General features: G+C 37.3%; 1 long non-coding RNA gene across 1 annotated transcript; it reads right to left on the bottom strand.

Moving 5' to 3' along the window:
• Positions 1-2,416: 2,416 nt before the first annotated feature.
• Positions 2,417-3,353, bottom strand: LOC143886840 (uncharacterized). Its single transcript, XR_013253930.1, has 3 exons — positions 3,006-3,353; positions 2,824-2,840; positions 2,417-2,705 (listed from the first exon to the last, which is right to left on the bottom strand). It is a non-coding gene; the product is annotated as an uncharacterized LOC143886840 (long non-coding RNA).
• Between the last annotated feature and the right edge of the window lie 4,986 nt (positions 3,354-8,339).

Below are 8,339 nucleotides of genomic sequence, written 5' to 3'. Positions count from 1 at the left end.
CGGCTTATTAAAAAAATACTTCACTACATGGGCTTACACCATATATATTCTAACAAGAATTTTATGACAAAACTTGCAAACCAAAAACATATTTCTTACACTCCCTATAAAAAAGAAGAAGTATTGTATAACTTATACCATAGGATGATCCAAACCGTCCAATTGATGGGTCACATCGTACATAGGGTGTTTCCAAAAAACACATTTCCATGCGATGATCATAGCCCTGCAGTCTATAGAGGAACATCATATTTAGGAAACATTTATTGGTTGGAGGGTTGTAATCATGGTTTTAAATTTCGACTTCGGATTTCGGTGGGGACAGAAACCGGTATTTGGCGAAATTAAATATTTTGCCATTTACCAAATTTCGGAATTTCGGTCCGAAATTTCGAGAAAATGCAATTTTTATTTTAGAAAAAAAAACGTTACAAAATTTCGGCCCAAATTTTGGAATTTCGGTCCGGAATTTTAGAATTTCGGTCGAAATATTGGTTTTCCGAATGTCCGAAACGGTTACCGAAACTGAAAATTTAAACCATGGTTGTAATTATCCTATGGAAATGAATTTTGGCACACAACCTACTTACATTGTGGCCCATGAAATGGACGGTTGGATCATCTTTCGATGTAAGCCATACAGTACTTAAAAAAAAAAAAAAAAACACACTATGAGGACTTACACTATATAAAATTAAACTCTCATAATCGCATCATTTCGTTGTAAATCATGAGGAAACGGGTCAAACGGGCCGGGTCAAAATCACGGGGGGAATTTTATGGGTCATTGGGCTTGGACCCGCACCCGGCTAGCACACCCGTGGGTCAACCGGAATTTTGACTTTTTTTTGAAGAAATTTTTTTATTTATAGAGATTTGCTAGGCACCTTCGCCGAGTCTACTTGTGGGCTTGTAGCACATCCTTTGTTGCAAAGATTCGCAAAAGTACGATTTGTTCAAAGGTGGCTAGCAAATACATAATAGCAAAAACTAATAATTTTAAATGAAAAATTACGGAAAAATGGAAGCAAATAGAAAAATTATGAAAAACATACCGAAAGAGGGAAGTAAAATATGACAATTACGGGAAAAAGTAAAAAAATTCAGAGATTATGACAATTACGGGCACAAGAGACATAAAAAGGAGACAGCTGGCGGAATATATTATTATTATATCACTAGCTGTAGACCCGTGCGATGCACGGGGCGAGGAAAAAAAGATGCTTTAAAACTGTTTTAAAGCACCCTTCAAATATAAAAATGAGAGAGAGAGAGAGAGAGAGAGAGAGAGAGAGAGAGAGAGAGAGAGAAGGGCTATGGTCATCCTTTGGAAATAATTTTTTGGTCACAACCTATTTACAACTGGGCGGTTTGGATCATCCTATGGTACAGCTATAAGGGCATACACCATATAATTTCACATGTTTATGATGCAAAAGGTTATACACAATCCCATTTTGAGGCCATCCATGATCCAAGAAAACTCCAACCAGTTTCTTAAAACATTGTTTAAAAAAAAGGGTTGTTCAAAATTATTTTTTAGGTAGGGGCATTTCTTGTCTGGAAATTGGTGGAAAAAAAAATGAAAGAATAGAAATTAAAGAAAAATTAATCTAACCATGGGTTTCTCTTAGAAGCTGCAGCATGGAAATGCTCAGTGAGGTTAACAAAAAGTTCATCCCATGATTTCTTTTTCATTACTTTTAAAGGTGAGAAATTGAAAGTTGAGTAAATGAACAAAACGTATGACCGGAGAGAACGAAAAATACATCGAAAAGACAAAATTTATTGAAGTACCTGCATGAACTGAAATGCTTCATATGGTAAACCATTTCTTAAATAGAACTGAAGCATTTCTCCTATACAATGCAAATGACATGTGATTGATTTGAATCGTCTACTTGATAGGTTATCCGAACACATAATAAGCCCAAATTTGTGCCTCTAGACAGGGATAAAGAAGGGATATCTAAGAAAAATGAACGCTACCTGATCTTTTAATTTACATTATTTGGTTAAATAATAGAAAAAGAAAACATTTTTGAGAGACCAAAAGAAAACCCACATTTTCTTACTCAGAAAAAATACAGTAACATCAACACCATGATGAGGAAGAGTAGGAAAACTGTCTCGAGAACCCAGCTTGCAATTCATCTTTTAATACCCAAATAACAATGAGAAAAACTGTAATGAAATAGTTTTCAATTTGAGATGGTTTGAGATCGAAAATGAAACTGGTTGGGAAAGTAATTTCCACCTTAGTGATCTCCTTAGAAATATATTTGATGAACGCCTCGGAAAGCATTATGTGGCAATAGATACTGCAAAGAACATAAACAGGTCCAAATAAAATTCAGAAAATTACATCCAATATTTCTGCCAAGTTATATTTTTTAAATATCTAATTACCCATAAATCTCACTCTTCACAGTTCCAACAGAAGGCTTCTCCAGATTGATCCATCTGAAAACACAAAAAAGTTGGAAACATCATTCAATATAAGAAGGCAAATTCTTTCAGCATATCCGGAGATCGGCCAATGTGGCAGCCGACTCCCTGGCTAAGAGCGGTGTTTCTCGGGCCGCTCTGGAGTGTTTTGACTACCTCCCCCTTGAGTTATTGTCTTGATATTTTCTTTTCTCATTGTTCCTACAGGACCATCTCGGTTCTGCTTATTCATCTGTATATACATATTCTGTTGCCCTCTTCAAAAAAAATATAAGAAGGCAAATTAGAAAGAAAATACACATGGGGGGAATTAATTTTTTTTTTTAAAAAAAGGATGAATAAGAGGAAACTGTAGAAATCAAACAACATATTCACCTGTTGCATTGATCCATCTGAAAATACAAAAAATTGTAAACATCAAGCATTTCAATATAAGAACAGGGCTGGAAACAAATACAAATGGGAGATAACAGGAATAAAAAATTATGACAAAAATAAGAAGAGATCCTAAGACTCTAGAAAAAGTAAGTGAATTAAATGGGGATGATGTCACCAACCTTTCGCAAGCCATCCTCAAACGCGATTACATATCTGCAGACCTCCCTTTATAATGACTTTGTTTTGCAGGTAGCTTTGGAAAATACCATTCTGTAAATTTTCTACAGAAGATGTATGTGAAGATAGAAAGAAGAAAGAAATGAATACTATAAAATCGCGTTTGGATTCGAATCCCTGGGAAAAGGTAAAAAGGAAAAAAATCAAATTCAGGTTTTACAAAGGAGAGGAAGTGTGAGGGAATGAAAGAAATAGGTAGAGAGCCAAAAAAAACATCCTGAATACCAATTCTAAATTCTGAACACCAAGATGAGATCCTTGCACTTTACCGGTTCTGAGGTGGCTCAGCAACCACCACGTATACCTTTCTCGCTATTTCCTCTTTTTTTCAATTTTTGAGAAGGAGTGTTGATTTGGGAAGGCCCGGCCATAAAAAAATCGGAAAAAGCAAAATATTAGAATAGAATGGTTGCCGAATATGCGTCTGGAAAGTTTTCTAGACTTTCGGAATTCCGAAGAAAGTTTTCTACTGTATAGTATTAGATATCTATATCTATAAAGTAGAAATAGGAAATAAGGGAATTTTTTGTAGAATTACACACCACTCTTTTTGACTTTTTTTAACAAAGGCACCCATTCAAGACACATATTTTCAATCCTACCCCTCATTTATGCTTTTTAACAAAGGCACCCATTAAAGCCAAATAATTTGAATCCTACCCCCTCCTTTATGTTTTTTTAATTAAAAATCTATAGGATGATCTTAACCATCCGATTTAAGAGGAACAACATATTATGGAAACCTCTATAGATTGGAGGGCTAGGATCAGCCTATGGAAATGATTTTTGGGGCACAACCTATTTATGTTGTCTCCCATTACATGGACGGTTTGGATCAACCCGTGATGTGGTCCGTACAGATCTTTGTCGGCCCGTGCATCACAGGTTTTATATATATATATATATATATATATATATATATATATATATATAGAGAGAGAGAGAGAGAGAGAGAGAGAGAGAGAGAGAGAGAGAGAGAACGGTTCCTACACATATGTGTAGAGAGTTCTCTACACACTAGCTTAAAATACAGTGGGGGCTCACATTGTTTGGGTGATCCAAGCCATCCATTTTAAGCCAGATATGTGCCTCTAGACAGGGATAAAGAAGGGATATCTAAGAAAAATTAACGCTACCTCATCAACACCATGATGAGGAAGAGTACTAGGAAAACTGTATCGAGAACCCAGCTTGCAATTCATTTTTTAATACCCAAATAACAATGAGAAAAACTGTAATGAAATAGTTTTCAATTTGAGATGGTTTGAGATCGAAAATGAAACTGATTGGGAAAGTAATTTCCACCTTAGTGATCTCCTTAGAAATATATTTGATGAACGCCTCGGAAAGCATTATGTGGCAATAGATACTGCAAAGAACATAAACAGGTCCAAATAAAATTCAGAAAATTACATATAATATTTCTGCCAAGTTATATTTTTTAAATATCTAATTACCCATAAATCTCACTCTTCACAGTTCCAACAGAAGGCTTCTCCAGATTGATCCATCTGAAAACACAAAAAAATTGGAAACATCATTCAATATAAGAAGGCAAATTAGAAAGAAAATACACATGGGGGGAATTAATTTAAAAAAAAAAAAGGATGAATAAGAGGAAATTGTAGAAATCAAACAACATATTCACCTGTTGCATTGATCCATCTGAAAATACAAAAAATTGTAAACATCAAGCATTTCAATATAAGAACAGGGCTGGAAACAAATACAAATGGGAGATAACTGTGGACCCCGATCCAAGGACGGCGAGGGAACGGGTCCCTAACACTCTCCGGATCTCCACAACGTGAAGGAGAGCTCTACCAAGGAACTCTCGAAACTGTTGCCACCCTCACAGCATAGCATGAGTGGCGATATAAAAAGAAAGAGATACATCCTGATCCGGAGCCAGGGCTCGAAATCAAGATATATCTACAAATAACTCAGAGTCGCCATCCATGGACACGCCATGGAACCAAAACAAAAGCTCTGTTTGCAATGGATAACCAGAGATACAAAGGTCCGTGCCTGATGACGAATGGAGAAGGTCCGAAGAGCGCCCCCAATTCGTCCGAGTGCGAACACTTGGTCTCTTATGCCATTTTTCATTAACTTCGAAGAAGTTTGGGTAAAAATCATGTGAAATGGGAACAAATATCCCCGAGTGAACGTCTACCTAATCATGCATGACTCGGGGATAAAATAATAAACACATATAAAGTAAGATAAAAGATGTGTCACCTAATAACAACTAGGTTATGAGTGACATGCCTAACAGGTGTCTAAGTTCTGGTGGACGAACACATACATGCTACACCTAAAGGCATAGGTCTGCACAAGAAGGTAAGAAAATATAGCAAAACACACAACATAACAAAACAACAAATCCTAAGACTCTAAACGATTTAGCCCGAATCCTCGGATGGTCTGATGTTCATCCAAAGAAGCCTACGTATCCCCGCCTCCACGAGAATCAAGGCCACGTAGTTCTTCTCGCCTATTCTAAGCTATGATGCCTAAGACACCTAGACCTCTATCTTAGACTCGATCTAAAAGACCGGACTAGTTATTAAAGCTTCTTGAATGATTATTTAAATTCCAGTGGATTGTAGATTTTAGGACACCCTATATGCCCTAACTAAATGCAGGTTAGCCCTAAGCTAATGCAGGTGGTTCCTATAACCTATGTGTAACTAGGCTGTGCGTCATAAGGAAAACAATGGGATCACTAACGCATCTTAGACCTAGTCATCAGTCGGCGATGTGAATCGCCAACTGACCGGACGGAGGCGCTCCTATAACTCTAGGACAGACCCCTAACTCTAAAACAAGCACATAATAAACAAAATAAAAAACCTATCAAAAGAAACCCCTAACTCTAAAACTCTCTATCTAGGAGAAACTCCTAACGCTAGAGGAAGAGCTTTTTGAAAAACACGGTTTTAAAGAAAAAAAAGTTAAAGTATATTTATTTACAAAGTTTGGCTGGACCTGAGATAAGAATCTCAAGCTGCACTACGTACCTCTTAGAAGAGGATCAAGCCAACGTAGTTCGAAACTCGAACTCTCCTAACTAAAACCCAACACTTCGAATGATTTAACGGTTTTAATGTTTTTCAAATGTTTTTGGTATTTTTAAAGTTTTCAAATATTTTTGATATTTTTAAATTTCTAATGTTTTTGGATTTTAAAGCTTTTCCAATGCTCTGAACCTTTAAATATTTTCAAACTTAAAGGGAACATGCAAGTAACACCACAAACTAGGGCAAAGCCCTAAATCTAAAGGGGAAACCCCAAATAAGCAACTAGCGTCTCAAAGAGACAAACCACAACAAGAAAGATAGCGCCCCAAGAACAGAGAAAACAATCTAAGATCCCAAGCGGGGAAGACTCTAATAAGACTGAGTTACTCCTAACTAATGACACCAGGGAGGGAGTACAAATGAGTCGGAGACTCTCTAATAACACTACCAAGTCAAAGACCCGCTCTAAAAGATGAGGCCACTCTAACATGAGGCTAGGTAAGCCTCCTAGAGGGGAAACTCTCTATATGAGACAAGGCTTGTCTCCGAGACACAAATGACGTAAACATCTGATGAGACTGGGCAAGTCTCCTATATACAAAGGAGGGGAGCGTTACTTGGACTGAGCAAGTCCCCTAAGGATGGGCTTGGGCTAGCGCCTTCATCGCCCTTGCAATGATAAGGGTTATAATATTTAAGGGTGTCTAAAAAAAGACTAAGTTAGTCCTCTACTAGAGGGGTGTTCTACTTGAGGCTAGGTAAGCCTCCTATGAGACCAAGGTGGTCTCCAAAAAGGAAGACTATCTAATGATACACAACACGCCTCTTAAAAAGAGAGGCTCCGGCTAGCGCCGCCATAGCTCTTGCAATGAAGAAGAGCTACAAATGAACAACTTCCTAGGCCAATAACTCTAAAAGATAAAAGGAATAACCTCTAAAGAAAGAGAAACCCCTATAGAATCCTTAGACAAGAAGGAATACGGTCATGAAATAGTTCCATTTCTAGAACAGGGAGATCTATTTACTAAAGAAAGAACAGATCCTAAAAGGAACAGACAAAGCATGTAATATATATATATATATATATATATATATATATATATATAAAATTTCAAAAGGTATCAGCATTTGTAACACTATAATGATTATTTCCAACCCAACTTGCCCTTTTATCCTAAGCGAGCTTATAAGAATACTCCACTTCTCGGATTAGTACAACTTTTAAAAAGGTTAGCTCTCCCCTTATGCTATTCCCTAAGCTCCTAATCAAATACAAAAATCAGCCCTTCAGGTCCCTTCCCCTAGCTATAAATCTGTAACTAGTAAACTTACAATCAAGTAGCAGTTCTGGCACTCACTTTCTGGGTTAAGCCCATGATAGGGTAATAGATGTAGGCTGCTAGCCTAGGGAATGAGGCTCAATTATTTTTGCTGATTTCCAATTGCAGAGACTGAAGTATCTCACCCAAAATATAATTTTTCAAACATGACTTCCCTAGTTAAGCAGCAGCATGATATCTGCCTTGAGAAGTCATCACTGTAGAGCATCCACCAACAAAAGTTAGAAATTTCCGGATTCCATCCCACGTCAATTTCTGACACTTAAAATTGCTATCCATAGAGTTCGCACACTCTTATGCATACATGCACATGTCGCTACCTTGTAATCAATTGCACACATACATAAACATAGCTTTCATAGTACCTGAAATCCATTTACAATATTCAAATCCAAATCTGAGCTAAAAGAAATATGAGCGGAATATCGAGCTAACGAGGGCTGATTCATGGACTGCATTGTAGAAGAACTGGGACAGATTCAGGGGCTGACTTTAAGTGCTAAACAGGGCAGCAACACGGACAGAATCTATGCTAAAATAGGGGCAGGATTGTGACAGAATTTGTGCTACGAAATCCAGGCTCCCCGATGGTTTGGAAAGCATCACAGAGGCTATCCCATGTTTCATGGAGGCCGCTAGCTCAAGAAGAAAATGTGAGTCCGGTGAATCCAACTCCTATGATAGTCACTCACAGATTAATGAAAAGACATATGAGCCAAGTGCAAGTGACATATACATTCCAATGAAAAATAATACTATCACTGCCGCATCCCAAAAGGCATGGGGGAATCAAATCATTATATCCCTTGCAATCAAACCGAAGATGCTCACGCTCTTATAATCATGTGATTTGGGTAAAATGACTAGCACTAGTAAACTGGATGACATAGCACAGGAAAGCTTTGGAAATGGG

The sequence above is a fragment of the Tasmannia lanceolata genome, unplaced genomic scaffold, assembly GCF_043159265.1.
Source record: "Tasmannia lanceolata isolate RefF3 unplaced genomic scaffold, GAP_Taslan_0.1 ptg000002l, whole genome shotgun sequence".
Taxonomy (NCBI): Eukaryota; Viridiplantae; Streptophyta; class Magnoliopsida; order Canellales; family Winteraceae; genus Tasmannia; species Tasmannia lanceolata.
This window is presented reverse-complemented; position numbering and strand designations above follow the sequence as displayed.